Raw genomic sequence first — 12,257 nt, 5'->3', positions numbered from 1 at the left:
TGTACTAGGCGTGAAAATATGTGATCGATTTCATTCACAAGTTATGTTCATTAAGGTTCTATGATACTGACATGAAATTGACAAAAAGCATCTGACGACTTGGAAAGTTATCGTATACTACGACGACTCTGATTGGTTCAACAGAATCAAAGTGCGTGTTCAAATGTCATAATCTTGAACTTGTTTATTTCTTGCACGGCTCGCTGCGTGATGTGATGCTATTTGATTTCTGAACGATGGACAATAAACAAAAAGGTTGAATATTCCTTTAAGTGACTTGGATAAGATAATTGTCAAGAATACAAAAGTTGCCATGCATTCTTTTGCAATGCTTCTAACCTGAAAATAAACTTTCAAAGACTATACATTCAAACGGTAAGTTATTTCATTTCTAGAAATTTGGAGATCAGTATTCTTAAAACAAATTCACGATTGCTATTAACTTGATATAACTTCAGGGTATAATATTACTATTGAGGTCAGTTGACATGTAACATAGTATTGGGAATCCTCTCTTTCAAAATGAACATGTATTATCATGATTATTTATAGAAATAAATGACCATGCATTATAAATAGAATTTATGAACATGCATTATGAAAAGAGATGTGAATTAACATGCATTATACAGAGAAATGAACGGACATAAAAGTTAGAAGATGTAGAACGAGTGTCAACAAGACAATACATCCAAGTCACATTCATTATGAAGAGAAATGACAAAACATGCATAAGGAATAGAAATGAAAAACGTTTACATTTAGAGTATAGAGTAGGAGTTGAAACAAATCAAACATTTAACCTTTAAATAAAAAATTACATGCAAAATAACACTATTTGAATATAATGTTCAAAACGTTCAATTTTAAAAAAAGTACTACGTGTTTACCTTTCAAACTTTTCAAAAGACCTACAAATAACGTGTTGGGTTTTCGTTTGTCTCTGTTCACAAATTAAAAAAAAATATGTATGCTTTGTTTTGAGTGGATTCAAATATCTTACACGATACATGAGATAGGATAAGAATTATCCGACATACTCATTACATGTACTGAGAACAATTTATTGTTCTGTGTATAACTGAGTTTTAACATGGGTCAACTTTTGCATTCACGTTATCTTTGTATAACCTTACTCGTCATTACACTGGTGAACCCACTATACATTTGCATGTATGAAACATATTGACAAGGGAGTCGATACATACCCAGGGAACAATTAAAAACCATTATTAATATTAAAAGAAGACAAACACAATATATTAATAAAAAAAGCTTTATAAATTACATGCCTCCAAAGCGCGTTGCTAGATTAACCTTCAACGCCCCAAACCGAGCTGATTGATAAAAAAGACTTAAAAATACATTGTGGTCACCTTTGTCTGAAGGAGTTGAAACCTTAGTTTCTTTGTAATTTTACAATTTTTAAACAGACAATGTTGGAACAGTTTGTTATAAATCAAGTCATTATCAAAGTACTGACTACTTAGCACATGAAACCCTCGGGGACTGATAGCCAACCAATAGCATACATGTATACAATACGTAAGAACAATTTAACCATAGTTCTTAGTGTTATGTTCTAAATAAAGATAAGACATATAACGATAGACCAATTTTTGTTATCATTTGAAGCGTTCCTCGGAGAAGGAAATGTTTAACTCTATAAACCTATTGTCTGAAAATATGCATCTGGGATTTCATTTGTCATAAAGTTACATCTATCGTTCAATTTAAGATGGAATTCAATGTACTATAAGAATACAAATTTTCCGGTAACTCAAAAAAACTGGTTTCCTATCGTTCTCTCGACAGACGGAATATTTATAATTGTATGACATATGAAAATTGTTAATAATTGTATCATATTAGTCTATAATGTACTCGACTAACTTAAATATACATATATATCTGAGTTTTCGGAGTTCTGAGACTTTCAGATAGAAATATTTTATCACATATTTTGTACTGATATGTACCTTTTTGCATGGCCAATAATAGCCGGAAGTCAAGGTTGGTTATCAGCCCTCGGGGCCGATATCAAGCCCCCGAGTTTAACTTCCGGTAACCTGTCAACCAAAGACTATTTGTAAACAAGTTGAACACAATGAAAAGAAATTTAGAAAGTTACGAATCTGCTGTAGAAGAAAAAAAGTAGAAATCAACAGTGAAAATCACAAAAGTTCCCGTAAAATTTTGACGTCATAAAGAATTTAGAAAATATATGACGCCACACTGGAGTGAGTAGCGATATAGGATTCTTCTTAATCATTTTTAAATATTTGTAATGTAACAATTTAAAGTTGTTTAATATTTGCAATTCTTAGAATTAGTATATTTATTGTTAATTATTTCTGAAACTTTTCACAAAACGTTGTTTACCTACTGTGATACGAACTTTTTTTAAAACTCACAGTGATACAGTACATTTTTAATTTTTTTTTTGTTAAATATCTTTTTGATTTTTGATGAAATATCAAACATAATCATTTTGATGTAAAGTAAGCTATTTGTTTTCTCTTGCTTAAAAATATGTGATAAATAGATTATTACATGTCATTTTTCATATGGTCCATGGTATCAGCCCAAGACCTATATCAAGCCATCGGGCTAAAGCCCTCTGGCTTGATAAGGGAGTCTAGGGCTGATACCAGGGCCATATGGAAAATGCCATGTAATAATCTATAGTTATTATCTGATGATTTGGCAAGATTTGAATTCTAATTGACATGGAGGTTTCGCTATTTTAGTACAGTTAATGTGGATAGTTGTTTCATTGACAATCATAAACAACATATGTGTGTTTTATATACTAAGTACTTCATACTTTTCAGGACCGTAAACTTAGCAAACTTTCAATTAGATAAGTCAAAGAGCAAAACAATTATATGTCCCTGTTGGGTTTCTAAATGCGTTTGTTCGATATCAACTGATATTGAAACAATATTGAAAGGTACTAAAGAGTTTTTGATATTAATTTCAATTTCATTGGATTTTTTTTAAATTAACAGTTCGTTTTCGACTTATTTCTTTGAGTATCTCGGTTGGTATAGTTTTTATCTCTTTTGAAATACCAAAGGGGTTTATTGAGTTATTAAAAACCATAATACCGCTTTAAAAAAAATATTCGTCCGAAGTGTTTTTTTCTCGAATTAAAAGTATGGTCAGCAGTCAAAATTCTTGGGATGCAATGTTGAGAGTCTGAATGGCTGTGCAGATTGTATAAATACGAAGCTACGTCAAGTTATAATTGAGAGATTACCAGCTCTCTGCCTATTGTGTAGATGGCCTGTTGCAAGGGTCATCTTCAGCATCCTGAAATTGCAGGAACCTTGCAAAATTTTTTTCAAGGGAACCGTATGTGGCCTGTTTCAAGAGTTAGTCATACCCGATTATTCCCCCCCCCCCCCCATTTCCCAGTGAATTGGATATGCATGAAATGTTCGCTACTGGGCGTAAATTAGACATGCAACAATCAATGAAAGAGGGACGAAAGATACGAAAGGGACAGTCAAACTCATAAATCTAAAACAAACTGACAACGCCATGGCTAAAAATGAAAAAGACAAAACGACTAACAATAGTACACATGACACAACATAGAAAACTAAAGAATACACAACACGAACCCCAACACAAACTAGGGGTGATCTTAGGTGCTCAGAAAGGGTAAGCAGATCCTGCTCACAATTGGAAAGCTGAAATCATCTCTTTTGTCGTAAAGTTTTGTTTTCACCCGACCCTCATTGTCAATTTCCAGATGTAAGTCAAGATATGAAGCCGACTTAACTGTATCTGTAGTATCCTTTATCTCTAGTTCAATGGGATAGATGCGTTCCACATAGTCACCAAATTTTGAATTATTTAGTGAAAGAACATCATCTATATAGCGAAAAGTAGAGTTAACGGATATTACTAACTTCTTATCTCTCTTCCTAAGAAGTTCCTGCACGAAGTCAGCCTCATAATAATAAAGAAATAAGTCGGCAAGTAGAGGGGCATAGTTTGTTCCCATTGGAACGCCGAAAGTCTGTTGAAAAACACGTCCTCCGAACGTAACAAATATGTTGTCAATCAAGAAATCAAGCATCTTGATAATATCAATTTCAGAGAATTAATTGTCTGAATCAGAGTGATCCTTAACAAAGTAGGATATTTATTCCTCCCTAAGAGAAAATTACTGTTAATTGAGACCGGCCCTTGAACACTTGGGAGTTCAAACTAGTAAAGAGATATCAACTTTTATCAGTTTTTCTTAATCTTTTATTTTCTTTAACTCTATCAGCACGTTTTGATGAGAGTAAATAAAACGACCTCTAGTGATTGCTTACAATATATACGAAATACTTAAATGAGATTGATGACAAATTACCAAAAATATCTAAAAGAAAAATACGTATTAAGATTTTGTCTCATGAATTGATCATTACTTATCAAGTAACATGCAGTGGACAAATTAGACACTCAACTATTAAACATTAATTTTTAAGATTGATGCAGGAGATAGATTTGAGTTTGTTTTTAAGATGTACGAGTAAGGATTTCCATAAGGGCAAAGTTTTGTAAGTTTCGGAAAAATCTATAAACAGACATGTCCGTTTGGAAAAGGAACAATAAGTCTGGCGTAATGGCCAACAGACACACAAAACACAATCCACAAAAGACTACACTGGGCAAAATGAGCATAACAAACACGGTATTTGGTGGGATTGAAAATAAGGACTTAAAGTTCACGCTCAATTAGCGGCACATGCCATGTCCTGTTACCATTTATATTGTGTTGGTATGTCGCGTTTTGTTGCATTCTGTGATGAAATAAACAAGCAAAAGAAGGGATTGAATAGTAAGACTATCAACAAAACATTATGTATAATATAAGGTTCATATAGGGCGACTTGTTTTGCATTGCTGCAACTTATATACAAGAACGTGGCATCTTTTTGTGGAAGACTAACACCCTTAAATGTGTATGCCAACTGCATTTCTGGCGTACATCCTACACCATTTGTACTAATATGCCACCGTACAGCGCGTCCAAATTTAGCGTACAAGCTGTTTCTGAAAGTCAAATTCTACTAACAAATACTACGCGTTGAACACTGGTATATAACTGTTGTCTTTATTTTCCTCAACTGAAATATAAACTAGTACACATTCAATGGATTTAGTGAAGAGACGTCATACACGGTCTGAGGAAATGTATGACCTTGTTTAATGCCAAATAAATATTTTTAATTTCTCTTGTTTATATATTTATTTCTGCACACATGCGGTAAGATTGTTGCTACTAATTACATGTTTCAGATAAAATCTACATTGACAACAGACTTAAAAAGAGATGTGACAACCATACAGACGATTCTCTGTTGAATAGACTTGTTACATAAAGTATAATGGTCATTATTCATTTCATAATAAAACTGTTTTGGCATATAAGATAAAATCATTAAAGCCATTCTATTGTAAAAAAATAATTTATCCTGTTGCATATAGACAAGTAGTACACAAAAGACACATCTGTGCATATCACATGCAAATGATGAATTTATTTAAGTTTTATTAGTCAGTATTGGTCTTTCAATTGTATAACACTATTAGATTTTGTAATATGACTTATAATAATTTTTGCAGATATCTATACAGATAATAGACTACATTATATTTATCAAATAAATTAACAACACATGCACTTCATCTTTCAATTGATTACCTTTTATTACAAGTCAATATAAATTGACAATTGAGCCATCACAACTATCAAAGTACTTCACAAATACGCTAATACATATTTTATGTGACAATTTTATATGAAGTTTGTACATCAAATTTATCGTTTGTGAAATGAAACAGAAAAACAAACTGCTTCCGAAAATTTCATGTATTTCATTTAGCATTTAATTTATCTAACTAGTTTAAATCTGGAAAATTACAAAGATAAAATCACCATGAAATATTTAAGCATAGTAAATACGTCTTTTCTCTAGTTGAAAGATGTCGATCGCAAATAATGTGGATAATACTTTTAGCCTACTTTTACCTAAAGAACTCATATAAGAAATTTTGTTAACATGACCATTGAAAAGGTTTTGGTAAATATGAACACTAAACAACAATGGAAAAATCACGAGCACCAAGAACCAATGGCGAAATATCAACATTAAAATAACCCAATACGAAACATGAATACCAAAAGTAAAGAGAAAACAAAAACACAAATAAATAACTTAAAAAAAACCAAACAACGGAGAACACAAAAATATAAATATGAAAAAATATATGGGAAGACATGAACACCAAAAGGTCTACGGAAAATATGAACATCAAAATTGTATGGGGAAAATATTACCACAAAATAATTTTAAATTAAAAGAATAAACAAAAGATTAACAGAATTTCCTGTTCGATTACTTTTCCATTCGGTTTACGATGGTGGCAAGTTAATCAACCGACCTTTTTTCATTTTCTGTCTCGTCTGCCACAGATACAAGCCTTGATAATGTACTGTCTAATTAAGTGTGATTTCAAGTAAGATATTACAGCGTGAAACTGATTATTGACTTTTTTGTACATTTTAACTGGGTAATGAAATGGTCTTTTGGTCATAAAGTTAATTGAATTTATTCAGGAGGCAATAATGTTATAATGAGTATCACAATTGGATGACAATCAGTTCCAGAGTTATCTCCCTTTCGATTCCGGTAACACCTCTTTGCATTACAGCTTTGAAAGAATAGATCTTAGATTATGTTATTATTTGCTTTATACCTTGAAAATACACGTAAATCGTTACGATAAAAGTCCAATATATTATTTAACATCAGATAGATGTCAATCTTTATTCACGTTTGCTAGCTTTGAACATCGGTACTCTATTGACATACATTATATAACAGTTAGTTACTATACTTCATATAGAGAAGTGTTTGAGATTGACCAATAAACGGTATTTATCGTTTAGACTTTCAAATTTCATACAGACATCGGAAACTTTTAAAATGCAGTACAGTAGTATCTGCTCTAAAGCATACAAATGGAGAGAAACAACCAACAACAAACAATTAAGCAAAAAAATGCACACTATTTGCAATTGATTCGTGAGTTCAAATTAAATTGAAATTTTATTTGGTTAATTTGGTTTCTGAATTGATGTAGCAAAACATGACGCCGTATGAATGAATATCAAGTGCAACATGCTTAGTATTATGTGACCACAAATTCAGGTAGTAGCATGGTGGTTAAATGGTTCTATATTGTTGAAAGTTGTGTGCTTTAAAGTTAAGTTCAGAAATGTATTTACATTATCGGTCGCATGTCATGAAAATGTATAAGGAATTATAAATTGTATTACCTAAACTTAGATATAAATCCTAAAATTGAAAATTGTCAAAAATTAAAATAAATGACCATATCGTCTTTATGCGAAAACTTTCGGTATTATCGGTTGTTGAAATCAGAAAGTGAGCTTGAATACTGAGATAAATTACTCCGAACCTGAAATGTTATGATACATCGCATTTTATACGAAAATATTTAATATTTTCACCTTCAAAACATAAAAACATAATATATTCACCTTCAAAACATAAAAATATAATATTTTCACCATCAAAACATAAAAACATAAAATTTTCACCTTCGAAACATATAAACATAATTTTGTAGAGTACATGCTTACGTTGGTAACTTGCTATTCGTCTTCAACTTTTTTATGTTTGTCTCATTTTTTATAAGTTGACTTCTCTTCAGACATATTGATTGACCATTTAACGCTTCTTAATTCTTACTTTGGTTTATGAAGGTTTCTATTTATTTGGCGGAATAATTTCCTGAATTTTATATTACGTATATGTTATTACATTTAAGCAGCTTTCCTGCGGTCAAGATTTCGATAAGAGCACTCAATATAATTTTGATTTATTAAATTGCCAACCTTCCGCCATACCAAAGGATTAACGGACGTGATTTGACATTCAATATGTGGTATCAGCATAAACATCCTATAATTAAATAAATTGCTTCGGTAATAGCTAGAAGTTTAATGCATTTGCATTATTCTAGACTTCTTTCAATCTGTTGAAAATAAACCTTTTATACATCAACGTGAATTATTGAATATGAGTGACTCCATTTCGGTAACAAAAAGCAAACGAAAACCAGAAAAAAATTACAAATCGCAAGTCGAACAGATATACACAATTCATGGCCATAATGATAAATACAAAATAGTCAAAAACAATTAAATTTGAAAATTTGTAAAAAGCTATAGGGAAGAGGAAATACGACATTCACCAAAAACCCGGGAAGAGTTAAGGTTATTGTTAAAGTATAAATATAATGATCTTGAATCATTAGTGCCATCGTTGTGTTGCTAATGGCAGGTTAAGAATGTTGATGATATTAAGTCGCATTCGTTAATGTTACATGTACAATCGAGAGGAAAAACTCCGAAAAGAATGGTTGCTACGAAAATTTGATCATATCCATGGGGTTCTGTTGACACCAACTTTCATACCGGTAGCGGAAAATATAATTGCTTCCTATGTATAAATGTTTAGGTCAATAGTTGACTAGTGACTTACAGAGAAAGAAAAAGGCGTGATGTAATAGACGTTATCAAACTCTACAAATGTTGATGATTAAGACTATATTTCGAAACAGCTTTAAATATATCTAAATTGTTAATAAATGTGCGTTCGTTTATCGAATACAGTTATCACCTTTGCTACCAAACTGTGGTTTCAATGACACAATTAAAAAGAAAGGTATCCTTAATTTAGATATTCAATTATATAAATAAAATACATTCGCTAATGTCGGTCTTCCTTGTTTAACGATTTTCATTACACTAAACTGCGTTTTATAGTCTAAAGTAATAGTTACTTGATCAAAGAGAAAGTGAAAAAAGGAAGAAATTTATTAATGCAGTACGATGCGACATCAACACGCGACTAAGCCCATTATAAGAATATCGGTCGGTCTAGTGCAAGGCATTTTATTCTTATGAGTTAATGAGCATCGTCCTTGTTGTGCCTGATAAGAGTTTCAAGACTATCAGTACTTCGTCAACCTCTTCATCTATTTAAGCTTAATTTTACTTTATTGTTGATCCAGTAAAAACATTTTTACACCGCAATAAAAAAATAAATCATAATATTCCCTCCATGTATTGGATATCTGATATTTTTTAATTCAATAATAGCTTTCCGAGATTTTAATTGATGATATGTACAACAGTAGTTATTTCACACTTTTTGAAGTCTCTTAGGACAATGTATCTTGCTGGTCTGTATCGATCCATGTCTTTACTGGATTATAAAGTACTCAATTCCTTGAGGTAATTACCATCAGGGTTTGTGGTTTTTATCACATTCTCTCTGATCTACTGCAAAACATCGATACCTTTACTTTATTTACTTACTAGTTAAATTTATAGTGATATTGGTTTCATTGTGTTCGAGGATATACTGGTATTTTTATTCGACTAAATAATGTGATTTTAACAAACATTTCTGTATGTATCTACATAGTTAACATAGTTCAAGACAGAATTTTAAATTAAAAAAGTAAGCGTACATGTAACGGACATATTGTGTTGTAAGTATTATAAGACAAATTGTAATACGATATAGGTTGTGGAGTGTGTATGTCCTTAGTCTACCATGATTATATTTAGTTATGCAGATTAAACGATTAGGGTGTTTGAATGCATATATGTTTATTTTGGAGATGAGCTGTACCTAGCAATGATTGGCAAATCTTAAAAAAAAATGAAAAAAACTCAGTTTGAATGTATAACATTACAAAAACAATCACCAGTGGACGTTTATGTTCACAGTATATGACTAAACTTGGGATAAAATCTCCGCAAAAAAATATAAAATCACAAAATAATAGAACTCCGATGAAAATTCGAAATGGAACGTCCCTAATGAAATGGCAAAATCAACAGCTCAAACACATCAAACGAATTGAAAACAACTGTCATATTCCGGAGGTGATATAAGCATTCTCGTATGTATAAAATGGTGGATTCAAGCTGGTTTTATAGCTAGCTAAACCTCACACTTTTATGACTGTCGCATCAAATTTCATTAAATTGACAAAGTAGAATCCATATTTCCATAGCTATACCACACTAGCTGTCACTTCTTATTGTTAATTTTCCTATGCCTAATAGTGATCTCACTAATATATATATGCTATTGTTTGCAACAATACCTCATATTGCAATGATTGTATATTCAACTAAGTACTAGAAATAAAGGCAACAAAAGTATACCGCTGTTTAAATGTCATAATCGATTGAAAGATAGAAAAAACTTAGCTATTGTATCACAAACCAATGAATGTTTTTAATTGAAATTCTACCAGCTGAAATTAGTAAAGTGTTCTATGTCAAACCCAGCATTGTACAGTTACAGAAAAATATGGGAATGCAGTAGACTTAATGACATAGCTTATCATTATTGATTGTTGATTGTCAGTGCTTGTGTTTGGTATTGTTGAAGATGAACATCTATCGTTTATTGTAAGGTAAAAGAAAAATCTGGCTCACATTGTTTTGATTTTTAACATTAAAATGTCGTTAGTTCTTTTGTTAATAAGACTTGTTAAGCATTCCAGTGATACGAGAGTCTAAATAATAAATGACCGGCATAGTAGCACTATAGGTCATCGTACGCCATTAACCAATTAGTACACCCATAGTGAATAGACAGCTATAAAATATCCCTCGAAATGACAAAACGTGAAACAACTCAAACGCAATTAACGACTAAGCCAACAACATTAACAAACATACATTATGAAAGAAAGTAACAACCGACAACCATTCAATAACGGGCTCACGACGATGAACGGGCACATAAATAATCTGGCGAGGCTTGTGAGCTCTTAACATGGGATAGTGATTCAACAACCGATCAGCTAGCATTTTGTCAATTGCTGCAAGTATTCTTTAATATAAAGAACTTGGAAATTGTGTTTATTTGTACTCATCCATTATAGTGTGAAATTATCTATACGTTATATTTTACTTTAATGTATGACCTCTGAATATTCCAATGATAGAGTTGAGTAGATATATTTAAACATTGTCAACACATTAAATTGCAACAGTTTGTTGCCTGTCTGGAGTCTTGTCTAAAGTGGTCTTTAGTTATAGCTCAATGTTTTGTCCTTAAGGATGCACTTTGAGATTTAAGAATTTGTGTCAAATTATGGACTCCTTGGTGTTTTTCCATACAAAACAAGGTAAAATATTTTTCCCCATAACACCCACTTTTTTTCATATAAGACTAAATAGCTCATGAAAGGTCATTTACCAAAATTTTAGATGATTCTTAATTTTCTTTCTTTTGTTTTTGGACCCAAATGATACCAATGCAAACATAAAAGTCCTAGTCAGCATATCCCGCCATATTTTAAATCTGAAATATCTGGAAGAGGAATTCCATGACCTATCAATATTTTTAGTTTATTATTATCCTTAAAGAATGCTCTATAAGCTTATAGTATCAATTGTAAATTCTTGATTTATTAGATTTCACCTAATCTCAGCTAAGTACATCATTTTAAGAGAACTTGCTGATGACTGATAGTTGCATTGATAGTCTTTTTTAAATGTCACGTGGCTTTTTCTTGACATATCTTTTCATGTTTACATATTCGGTATTTGTCTGCATTTCATTGACGTATTATGTCACGTAATGCTGTCATTTTAGCGGTATTATTTAGCATTGCTATAGAAGCTAGCTAATAAACCTACCATTTTTATAAGATTTCATGTACATACTAGTAGTCAGGAATATGACAGTTGCTATATAAACTAGAGGCTCTAAATCGTTTATAATATTCAAGATAATAACCAAAAGCTGCTAAATTTCTTTAAAATTAGTAATAAGAGTGCAACAAAATTTCAGATTAGATAGATCTTAACCTGATGAACAATTTTATCCTGTCAGATTTGTTCAAAATGCTTTGGTTTAACAGATTTAAGCCATAATCTATATGTTACCCATATGTTCTATTTTTAGCCACGGTTGCCATCTTGGATGGATGGCTGGGTCATCGGACACATTGTTTTAACTGCATACCCGATTGTGGCCAAGTTTGGTTAAATTTGGCCCAGTAGTTTCAGAGGAGAAGATTTTTGTAAAAAGTTTACAGATGACGGATGACGAACGACGGACGACGGACACCAAGTGATGAGAATAGCTCATTTGGCCTATGAGCTACAAAGTCTATGTATGTTGGCG

At 31.6% G+C, this 12,257-nt stretch overlaps 1 protein-coding gene across 2 annotated transcripts in view; it reads left to right on the top strand.

Moving 5' to 3' along the window:
• Positions 1 to 202: 202 nt before the first annotated feature.
• Positions 203 to 12,257, top strand: part of LOC134715111 (zwei Ig domain protein zig-8-like) — a 52,999-nt gene continuing 40,944 nt past the window's right edge. For both annotated transcript variants that reach the window (XM_063577032.1, XM_063577030.1), the window contains exon 1: positions 203 to 375. The gene's annotated coding sequence lies outside the window, so the exon portion shown is untranslated. The remainder of the gene's footprint in view (positions 376 to 12,257) is intronic.

Source organism: Mytilus trossulus, chromosome 4, assembly GCF_036588685.1.
Source record: "Mytilus trossulus isolate FHL-02 chromosome 4, PNRI_Mtr1.1.1.hap1, whole genome shotgun sequence".
Classification (NCBI taxonomy): domain Eukaryota; kingdom Metazoa; phylum Mollusca; class Bivalvia; order Mytilida; family Mytilidae; genus Mytilus; species Mytilus trossulus.
This window is presented reverse-complemented; position numbering and strand designations above follow the sequence as displayed.